Source organism: Protopterus annectens, chromosome 6.part0 (assembly GCF_019279795.1).
Source record: "Protopterus annectens isolate FY-2018-M chromosome 6.part0, PAN1.0, whole genome shotgun sequence".
NCBI lineage: Eukaryota > Metazoa > Chordata > Ceratodontiformes > Protopteridae > Protopterus > Protopterus annectens.
Genome location: NC_056737.1, coordinates 1,538,063,644 through 1,538,075,851, shown reverse-complemented (window position 1 = coordinate 1,538,075,851; position 12,208 = coordinate 1,538,063,644). Strand labels below are relative to the sequence as shown.

The 12,208-nt window shown below is 38.4% G+C and overlaps 1 protein-coding gene across 2 annotated transcripts in view; it reads right to left on the bottom strand.

Annotated features, from left to right (window-relative positions):
• Positions 1–12,208, bottom strand: part of PRDM5 (PR/SET domain 5) — a 2,968,604-nt gene that overhangs the window by 1,188,197 nt on the left and 1,768,199 nt on the right. The gene's annotated exons all lie outside the window — the stretch shown is intronic.

Genomic DNA, 12,208 nt, shown 5'->3' with positions numbered 1-12,208 from the left:
GAAGTAGAAGAGGTTGATGGTAAAAGAGCCTTCAAAGCCAACTTGTTGCAGTGATCAGAAAGGGAATGGTAGTTGAAACCTGCACATATCTCGCAATCAGTATCTACATGAGTCGACCCCAAGCACTATACAGACTCCTGGTGGGCATCAGAAGTTTGTGCCCACAGGAGGTCCACTGTTTTAAAACCACTACGCTTATCTGACATTATATCTACCTAAAAGAAGGAAAAAGGGAAAGAAAGGTAAAAGAAAAAAAGAGAAATTATCAACTATATTAAAAGGTAAATAATTACCAATGATGGCAAATATGTAGAGTACCTAAACACAGGTAGCAGTAAGGACATATGTAGGTATAGAAGGCTTACTTCAAATGAGGAGGAGAAGACAGAAAAATAAGCAAGTCTTTTTGTTGTTGTTGATTAGAAGGATAGAGAAGGGAGGAAGAATTATAAAAAGATTGTAACTATAAAGTTATAAAAGTTATCGAAGTTATAAAATGTACAATTCACTTATCAGAACACTGCAAAAACCTGAGCTATGGAGACCATGTCCATTCATTGAAGCAGCAAACGAGATCTGAAATACATGTCCATTCATTGAAGCAGCAAACGAGATCTGAAATAATTCTATCAGTAAGGAGAATTATGGGTAAGGGGAGGAGCTCGACTTACGCATTCAAGTCTTTAGAAGTGGCTGAGGTCGGATCAGAAACCCATCGGTTGAGGAATGGATGAAAAAGACATGAGATCTAAATATTTTCTGATCAACTCTTTGTTTTTCATCGAAGTCTTCAATTCTGCATCAGTCAAGTAATATGTGTAGATGAAAGAGTAAAGACAGGATGATGCACAATCTAAAACTTATATGTACATCACGTGTTTGCACCTACTACCCCAGGGCATATGGCTTTGCATATTTCTCATATGGGATCACTACTGAATCCCGAATATACAGAATACGAACTTGAAAATACAGAGACTAACATCCCGAAAAGACAGAACGCCGAAACTTCAGAAATGCGAATCCCGCAATACCGAAAGCCCAAAATATCAAATTGAGAATATTCGACGATCTCGGATGCCACCGGTGCGATAAAACAATAACTGTAGATGCAAAGCTGTGTAGAGACACCAAAACAACACAAATCCCAGCACTTCTCACACTACAAAGTGCTATGTACGTAAAGCACATACAAATAAACAAACAAGTGAACATCTGTGGAGATAACAAGGACTGATACCAGAATTCAAATACCGAGAATGTAACACAAGTAGACAGATCTGTTAGAGTTATGGTTCAATAGCAACTTTAAAATTACATCCGTAATAAACGTGCTATAGCCTTAACTAGCTGAATACAGATATAGTCTTCCTGATGCTCCAGAATAGCTTGAAATGGTTATGTCGAGTTATCAATTTCCTCCACTTAGGGGAAGAAGGGCAACCTGCAACAAGTCTTTCCCTTAATGCATCTACACAATTCTGTTCTCTGGACAAAGCAGTCATAAATAAGTACAGACAAGTCAGTACCCTTGCTTCCTAACATGCATTTTAAACGGCGATGCCACTCCTCCACCAAGTTCTGAGTACGTGGTAAGAATAATCTGTTCAATTCAGACACATTCCAAAACTCTACTGGAAATAACGGTGGAAACTATGTCACTGCATGAGATCTGGTACTGAATTTACATGGGCGACCTAACACATACCAGTCTGAGCAATATCGTATAAGTTCTTTACATCATCAGGAAAGGTATCCTGTAGTATCTGATATGAAGGAAGCACATTATTTCGGTATTGCAGGATTCGCGTTTCTGAAGTTTCGGCATTCTGTCTTTTAGGGATGTTAGTCCCGGTATTTTCAGGTTCAGTATTCTGTATATTCAGGATTCAGTAGTAATCCCATATATATATATTTAGTCAAAGGCTTGCTACCTCTCAACTGTCCCTGATTTTCACGGATGTCCCTAATTTTGCCTCATCATTTTGCTCTGTGCCTCCTAAAACAGTGATAATTTTGAAAAAAGTGGTGGGTTATGACAATCAAATAATAGCTTTGATTACATTTGTAGACATCTTTTATTTCGGATACACTTAGTTTGCCAACTTTCTAAATCAGTGGATCATCAAGATCTAAGGATGTAATGGTGCCCCTCTACTCTTCCCTCATCAGACCCATTATTGAGTACAATGCACCAATTGGAATGTACCTGGCTAGACATCTCCAGCAGCTGGAGAGACCACAGAGGTACCTAACCAAGAGGATTACTGGCCTCAAACAGTTGCCCTATGCAGCACAATTGAAAAAGTTAAGTCTGTTCTCTGTTCCATACCGCTTTCTCAGAGGCGATCTCTGTCTAATGTTCAGAGCCATGTCCAACCCAGAATTGTTGAACATGCTCCATCTTAGCAAAACCAAATCTACTCAAGCTACACGCTCTAGGGATATGAACCTCAACACAACAATGAATAGAACATGCTGGAGGGACAGATTCCCTTCGCAGAGACTTCCCTTACTATGGAACAGGGTCCCGATCTACATAAGACAGAGCCCCTCACTATCACTCTTCAAGAGGAACCTTGATGAGTGGATGGGTAACAGAAAGTTCACACCGGGGATCACACTAACAGCACTACTAGACATGGGCCAAGGGTACTAGCTGCTAGTACAAGGGTGTAGGGAACTACTAAAGGGGCGGTGAATACCGCACAACGTGGCTGGGCTAATATATGCCTTCGGGCAGATAGCCCAGTACCAACCTATGAACCTATAATAGCTAAAGTATTCTTGATTTAGGTCTTTTTCCCCTGAATGTTTTTGGCTTTGACCCTGATTCTGCATAACAGCTATCACACACACACACACACACACACACACACACACACACACACACGCACGCACGCACACACACACAAACAGACACACACACACACACACACACACACACATGCACACACACGCACACACACACACAAACAGACACACACACACACACACACACACACACACACACACACACACACACACACACACACAAACACACACACACACATCCATGTTATCGATCCACATGTTTTTTCCAAAACATTCAGAACTCAACATGTTGCAAAGCCTGCTGGCAATATCTGGAAAAGTCCCACAATTAACAACTAAATTACAGTAACTAACACTGCATATAAAGCCATTAGAATGAGATAAGCCCTAAGGCTTACTCCTGCCAGCTACTGTATTCTTCAAAAATGTAATATTCTTTAACAAACTTGCTGAGAGACACAGAAGATTATGATCGGGTCTCCGATCGTAACCATGACATTGTGTGTTTGAGACATGGACACCAAAAAATTCTCCTTGTGTGCAAAGCTTGAGAGGTGAATATTGGCATCCCTGTCAAGGACATATAATGCAGGGTTACAAATGGAGATCTGATCATAATTCTTTGTAGTGCATGTAGCTTCATCTGCTCCATATACTACTAGTTACAGAAAAATAAAGTGCAAAGTGTTTTGCCGGCTTTCAAAGCCACAAAGCACGTAGTGAGCACTTTCCAAAAAACAGCAAAGCGTGTGCTACATTAGGGAAATAAAGCCAGGAACAGATTACTGGCACAGGCTGCAGGCAGAAAGAAATCTCTTTTTAATTCTGCAGCTGTTGTTTGCTGGCCAGTAACATCAAGTTTTACTGCCTAGCACAATATCCAATGTGAACATCTTAGGCAGGGGTGCTTCACAAGTGTCACTATCGTATCTCTCACTATGGAAGTATTTAACTGGTTTGTCTTTTTCATGTTTATCAGAGTGTAATCACCAGGCTCCATGTACTACGTTAACATACGAAACACCAAAGACAAACTACAACATTCTACATAGATAGAAGGTTCTCTGAGAGATTATTTCTTTTTCCTAAGTGCAAAACTTGACTTTATTTCCTTGACTATACTTTCATAAAGTGCCAAATTGCTAAAGATCTTTTTCTATGATTTTAGTAATGCATGAACAGAAATGCCATCATGTTTTAACATTCTTTGTTTCAAACATAAATACTGGAAATCATAAGTAGCAACTACAAAGTTGTGGGGTAATTGTGCGTTCATCTGGAATTTATTTCAGTTCTGTGTCTTATGACATAAGGAACATTTGTAAAGATAATGGAAAAATGTGTTTCTTTCAAAACATTTTCAACAAAAGGCTGTCCATATGCGTTGTTATGCATGAGAACACTATTTTGCTAAAAAATGTTTTTTCCACTAGTACTACAAAATATAATTTTTTAAACATCTTTAGTAAACATTACATTTACAGTGGCATAACTACATATACAGTAACAGAGAAGAAAACAAACCATGTTAACATTTATTTTGTTGTTTTCGCAGTATACATTTTACCAGTTTTATTCCCTCCAACATTACATAAATTGATCAGTTCCTGCCTTCCCTTAAAATTCACCCCTCCTCCTGAATATTATTCTGCATGTGTTGTTTCCACAAATTCCATTTATTTATATTTAGAGAATATGCAAACTGTACACCAACACCCTGATTGGAGAATGAACGTTCTCTAGCAGGGTATTAATGTACAAGTAATGCCCACTGACAAATTAGTCCACCACTTCATGACAGCATATCAAGCTGCCGTGGAGCTTGGACTGCAAAAAACCCCCTAATGGCCGCTATTATTTTACATGCTAAGCAGTGGTTTGCTGTTTAGTGAGCATAAAATGTAAAACAAAAAAAGAGAGACTGTGTGTGTGTGTGTGTGTGTGTGTGTGTGTGTGTGTGTGTGTGTGTGTGTGTGAAAGAGAAAGAGAGAGAGAGAGAGAGACAGAGATAGATACAGAGAGAGTGAGAGAGAAAGTAAGAGTGATGTTGTGTGTGTGACAGAGATCAACAGAGTGAGAGCAATCCTGTGTGAATGAATGCGTATATGAAAGCAGCGGATTGTCTGAGAAAGATTGAGAAACAGGGTGAGACCGATCTTGTGTGAGTGAATATGTGTTTGAAAGCAGAGGAGACTGTGTACATGTACATGTATCTGTGTGAAAGCAGAAGAGACTGTGTGTGTGTGTGTGTGTGTGTGTGTGTGTGTGTGTGTGTATGGGAGAGAGAATGGGCTCTGTGTAAAATTGTTGTGTTTTACTTGCTTATTTTTTTAAGTACTATATTATTTTTATATATGTTTGATGTAACATGCTTCCTCCAACACCATTAACATATACTACAGCAAGTTTGAAACATTAGGCGGAGGAACTATTTTGCATTAAAATTTTATAAAAAATAATATAGTACTTAAACAAGTAAAACACAATTTTACAGAGAGCCCACTGTTTAAGTGTAACAATGCATTCCAGGCTGTGTGTTAATTTGTAATTAATGTCCTTCCAGGGGTGTAGCGTCCCTCGGCCTGTGTCGTCGGGCCTCATAACACTCCTGAGTGGGTGTTAATTACACATTAACACACACCCTGGAAGGCATTATTGCTTGTGTAATTTGCTCTTTCCTTTTTTTTAAACATCCCACTTCCATTTCTTTTACCGCCTTTACAATATTCAGTACTTCACTTACAGTTGCAGTAGATTTTGACTTCCATTTTCTAGTAATTTTTTTCAGCCAATAGCACTAAACTTAGCAAGGCCTTACTATGTCTTGCAATTCAGATCTTACATCCCAACTCAGAAGAATCATTTCCTTAGTCATAACCATTTGATCTCCCAACATTTCTAAAAAAATATTCTGTATGACATTTTAAGTGGTAGGTTTTAAGGCAGATAGCAAATGGTGAATATGTGATGGAAATGAGAGGGGTAACTGGAAACATGGTTTTGTGAATGCAAAAATATAATTTTATACCCCCACCCAACGAATGCATATGTCATATAAACAACCCTCTGATGCCCTGTATCAATTACAAATGCAGGCAGTATGTAATGACATCACTGGTATAATGTACTAATTAGGCTTAAACGTAATGCCTGCACAACTGTAAAGAAACCAGGTAACTACCAACAGCTTGGTAAAAAAAAAAAAATACCACAGTTTTTTTTACAGACAGTTAGGTTGGTAAGTTGTGTCAGCATTTCCCATAACCCAAGTTAACACCTATTCTCTCAGTGATACAATTACTATTACAGCCTGTACATTACAATTAATACAGGGCAGCAGGAAGCATGTTTCGGAATTTGAAGGAGGGGATTTTTTTAAGTATTTTATACAGGAATTCTTCAAAAAATCCTTCTCTGCAGAACATGCATGTGAATACTATCCTGTTGAAAAACAATTTCAGAAAGCAAATTTGCATAGAAGCGGAATGCAAAAAGACTTTTAATGTTGCAAAAATATATATTAATATAGTATTGTTTAGTGCCATCCCTTCTGTCAAATTCGACTTGGTCAAACGCAAATAACCAAATAAGCATGAGCAACCAACCATTTTATTTCTTCCGGGAGATGGGGTGGAAACCAAGACTCCCTATGCAGTGGGATAACTCCTTAAATATAATTCTCAGGTCACCAAATGTAAAGATCAATTATATTACAGTTATGTGGCACCTGTTCAGTTTTTAGAGCTTTTTATTTTGCTGTACAGCATTCATAAAATGACTGCAACACAAGCTGAGAAGTACTTTCAAGAATTAGATAACCCTGTTATCGGTTTATTTCAAAATAAAGGTATTGGTTGCAAAAAGTTTAACTTGTTCAATATGTTTACAATCCTTTATGTCCTACTATCAGTACTCATGCAGTGCCATGGCTTATCAAACACATCTGATTTAAATCATTGCATTTCCTCACAAATAAAATCCTGCAGATTAGGGTCCTGCTGTCTTACGGAGTCGGACAACAAAGGATCCGACATGCCCCATTCTTGATTCCCCTGTTATAATGAAGAGCTTAGAGTTAGGTAAGATATCAAAAGAGCAAGGAAAATGTAGGGTCTTATCAGTCTAAGTAACTTTATCATGTAATAAATAATAATAAATAACACAAACTTTAGTAATAAAGAAAACAAACTGGCTTTATTTCATAGTCATGCTAAAAGAAAAAAAGTTATTATGTCTGAGCAAACCATATTATGGATATGTTTTTTTGTTTGTTTCTGGAATAAATTCTCTCAGATTCCTTAGCTAAATTTTCAGAAAAATTGTTTTTTTTTCTTACAAAAACAACAGTCAAAACAGGTTATGAAACTGACAGTGTGTAATTTTGTTATGCAGGTCAAGGTGTAGAGCTGTACAGATTGCTGAAAATGAGAACCAGCTGAAAAAGGGTACATTAAGGGGGCATATCCATGGCTCTGCTGAAGTCAAGACAATGCCACAACTGCAACCATGTCAACAAATGCAACTGTATACACCAGTAAGGTAATGTGACAGCAGCTAACCTAAGGTGACAGTGCAAACTTGCAGTCTAACAAAAGCCTTTTGATTATTTTGTTTTACATTACGCACATCAGCACATTACAGAATTTGTCTTCTACTCGAAAGGGTAATCAAATTGTCTTCACCTTTCCTTTGTCATTCTAGTCTATCCATAATACTTGTCTGGAAAATAAGCAAATGGTCTCTCTGAAGTTGTAGGATGATGGTCTAAAATTTCTGTTTATGTGTATCCCAAATTCCCTGTCTTCTCGGTCAGTTCTTTGAGGTGTGTTGTCAATATGAAAGCTACCAGGAATGGCTGACTTCCCTATGTATACTATTATGCATTTCTTGGCATTTAGTTTTAGTCCATGGCTCTGACACCAGTTATTTGTTTGTGTAAGCCCTTCTTGGGGAATATTAGCATCAGTGGGGGATTCTATGACTGCTCCTAATTTGCAATCATCTGCAGATTTGGTCAGCCAGTGGTCCTAGGCAATGGCCTTGACTTCAGAAAAGTAGATGTCAAAAAGAAGGAGTCCTGGGACTGATCCCTGAGGGACTCTGCTGGTGACTGGCTTCTTAGTAGAGGTGGATTCCACAGTTCTAACTTCCTGGGTCCTGTCTGTGAGCCAGTTGGCTATCCACCGCGTGACATAAGGGTTTACATCAGACCTTTTGAATTTGTTTACAATGCCATGGCCATAGGCAGTGGAAAATGTTTTGCCCTTGTCTATTGCTTTGGTCACCTTCTCAAAGAAGTCTACCAGGTTAAGTAGGCATGACCTGCCTTGACGAAACCAAATTGGATTGGGTCCAGTGTATGGAGGTTTCCTATATCGTTAAAGATCATTTCAAAAATAATTCTTTCCATGGGTTTGCATATGAAACTAGTGAGACTTTTAGGTTTCTAGTTTCCAGGGTTTGTAGATGGCCCACCTTTGTGCAGAGGGACGATGGTTGCTGTTCTCCATTTGTGAGGCACGAAGCCTGTTATCTAGCTATGGCTTAATAGCAATTTCAGAGGGCCTGATAGATCATGTGTTCTTGGTCTTAGAGACAGAGAAAGAGCATTAAGGACCTGTTCCCTAGTGATAATAGAGGGAGTTATATTTGATAGCATTTCCTGAAGGGAGGCTGATGGAAAGGAGGGGTAAAGTTAGAGCTGAATTTGTCTGTTTATATGTTTGCTATATCTTCTGTTTTTTTAATTTCTCCAAATCCTTTGGGTTTCTAATACCATGACAAGAATGGAGCCCATTCCTAAGTCAAAGTATGATTAAAGTTCATGAAATTAGTATTGCTTCAGTCTTTGATGTCAGCCAAAAGTGTTCTTTGCAGCACCCACAATGTGCTCAGTAATTGCGTATATCTTGTATCTGGAAATTCTGGGCTTTTTGCATAATAGTAACAATACATAATTTCTTTCTCATCCTCAACAGTCCACACTATCGTCTTTATGGCTCTTCTTTGGCCTATCAGTTTTTGTGACTTTTGTGGACTGCTACTTCCTTCTATAACAGCAGGGGGCATCCTCCCCCTGGGCCTGGCCTGGCCCCATTCTAGGAATGTTTCCGTATTTTGAGGATTTTACAGTGTTATTTTTTCCAGTCCTGGCACCAGTGTGCCTACCAGGGTTGGGCACTTTTTTATCCTGGGTCTTGTGCACTCAGCTATCTTTTTTAGTTTTTAATTTACTTCTGTCCATGATATATGCTATATAAATACAGTCTATATATCAGTGTTGCCTTGGTGAGATTTTGTAAAAAACAGGGTCCCCTCATGAAGGTACTTGAGGATGAATTAAATTTTTGCACTACCATTCTCCTTTGATTGCTGACTGCGGTGGTGGTGCTGTGATAGCATTGTTGCCTCACAGTAAGACGTCCTGTTCGATTCTCAGCTATAGCATCTTCTGTGTGGAGACATGCTTGAATGGGCATACCTTCATTGAAGGTTCTGCGTCAGGGCCGGGAACTCGGCAGGTAAAAATCTACTGCCAATCATTAGCGGGCTGGAGTTCCGCTGTGGCGACCGCTAACCGGGAAAAGCTGTAAGACACAACTCTCCTTTGATTGCTGACTTTTTATCTCTCCATTTGGACCCCACTCAGTATAGGTGGCTTGATTGACAATAAGTTCTGTACACAACTGTGTATTGCCTTTGAGGTTGCAAATATACTAAAAAATGCCTTGTGGTTGTCCTTGGCCTGAGAGGCCACATTTACCACTAATTTGGCTTTGGTAGACTTTAATCAAGTGTTTATATATAAAATACAGTTAAAGGAGTACAATATCAGATTTAGACTGCCATCAGGTTCAATTTTAGCAGGGCTTTCTGAGATTTTGGAGAGAAAAAGTGATGAGATGTTTGCTACAAAAGAGAGATGTTAGTGGAAGAGGGATAGAGCCAGGGTATTAGCTAAGGAGGAGTGGGAACATGGGGAGTTAACTGGGGTAAAGCAAGAGCAGTGCCAGGTGTCCTTAAGGTGTTGTTAAGTTCTAATTTAAAGATTTTACAGTTATGGATCTGTTTAAGGGCTAAAGGCAAGGAATCCCACATTTTGGCAACATATAAGGAGCATAAGGAGGAAGTATAAAGACTCGCCAGCTGAGTTGTGTGACTGGAAATTTAAAGAAGAGTCTGGGCAGGGGAACATACTGGCCTGTTAATGAAGTAAAGCTGTGATATATCAGTTAGGGCTGGGGAATAATCAGAATTGTTAAGGAGTTTATGTGCGAGTGCTAACTGGGTAAAATGTTAGGACTGTGGTAATTCAAGCCAGGAGAGTTGTTTACGGGCAAGGCAGAGGTAGAATTTGTTGTGCAAATCAGAAGCAAATTTAGCTATTTTGTTCTAGCATTGCTTTGAACTGAGGGATAGTGTGGCTGTAACTTAATCAATATGAGGAAGAATAAAGGAATTTTTTATAGTAAGGGGGTAGGAACAGAGGTATTTACTTTGCATTAATGGCAGGTGAACTATATAATGTATGTATGGTGGAGAAGAGCTTGTAATTTAAAGGGATTTCAGTAACAGCTAGTACATGTACACAGAAATAAACAGAATTCTCCACTGATCAAAAAGAAGACAGATGTATGAGGACTGTGATACAGAAAGAGTGACAAATTCAAGAATACAAATGCATTAAACAGAGATACATTGCATACAGACTACAGATCAAGGAACAATGCAATCCCTATACAAGCTTGATAAATCATTCCTGCTTAAATCACATAATTCAGACAAAAAGAAAAAAAGATACATTTTACGGCTCATTTATCACCTTCATCTGGCCTAGTGCTACACAAGGAATTGGTCAGTAACTTCCACACTTCTCAACTAACCAGATTCTCACAGAATAGCCAGATTCTATATCATATATTTTGTCTGTCCCTCATAAAATTTATGGTTTTCTTGCAAGTTGGAGGACTGAAGTAAATATAAGATGACAGACATTTGTATTTCAAACTTCATATCCTTCAAAAACTGCAAGCTAACTTGTTATTCTAGCAAATTTCTAAGATCAATATTTAAAATCTGGCCCTGAATTTAGGTCTTTGCTCCCCATTATTTTTGGCTTTGTCTAGAATTCTTGTTGGCTTTGTCTAGAATTCTTGTACTGAAAGGTTGAGAGGTATGTGGTCACTTCAAAGAGATGATAGGTGACTGCTAACAAGACACTTAGTGATAGTTAGCCTTCCTCTCTATCACAAAACAATGTAGTACTACATCATCAAGACCCAGCTTTGGGGTGTTTCTCTACAAGTGGAAATGATAAACAGGTTCAAAAGCTCTTGTATATACAAGGATAGTAACTGCTATAGGCTGTTTGTCCATATTATTATCAATAAGATTAATGACACTACAGTGTTTAGATAACTAATACATTTCTAAAACCATGTTGCTTACTGGTCAAAAGTCCATATTTATGTATATATTTTATGAGTTGGGTGTAAATCGTAAATTCACAATCTTGATTAAAGGGCAGAGAATAGCAATGGGATGAAAATGTAGACGGCAAACAGACAAGAGTTTTGCGGGAGAAGGAAAATAGCATGAGACAGTGGAATGGGCAAGATATTGATTGAGAAAGGTTATAAATATAACTAAAGTACTTGGGTTTAATTTCTCCAAGTGTATGGGTTTCTAATACCATCATGGGAGTGGACCCCATTTCTAAATCAAAGTATGATTAAAGTTCATGAAATCAGTATTGTTTCAATCTTTGATGTTAGCCAGAATTGTTCTTTGCAGCACCTGCAATGTGCCCAGAAGTGCCTCCTTCTGCAATTTATATGGACTTACATGTATCAGTAACACATCTAAGTACCACTGTAAATTATTTTTTTACAAGACCCTTTGCTCCTGCTACTAATGGAACTATCTGGGTATCCTATTTCCACCCTGCCCTCATTTCTGCCTGTACATCCTGGTATTTTATGACTTTGCATCCCTCTGTGCATAAAACCCTGTAGTCATTGGGTATAACAATTTCCATGAGGAATGCTACTTTTTTTTCTTTTCATGGACTGCTATATCTCTTTTTTTATCTATTTTTTTAACTGTTGGCAATGAGTAATCCCATCTGATATAAATTTCATCATTTTCTGTAATGCTTTATGGCTCATGTTTCCAATGCTTTTCAGCTACCTCAATATTACAATGTTTACGTAATCCTCAAGGCAACAGTCTTGCCACATTATTATGCCTTTAAGTATACAATCCTGTGCGATTGTTTCCAATTCTGTTCTACAAAACCTGCATTTGTCTGTTTCTCCTACACGTTCAATTTGACTCTGTAAACCAGTGTGTACACAGTTCACTATCCTGGGCCGCCAATAATAACCTTTCATCT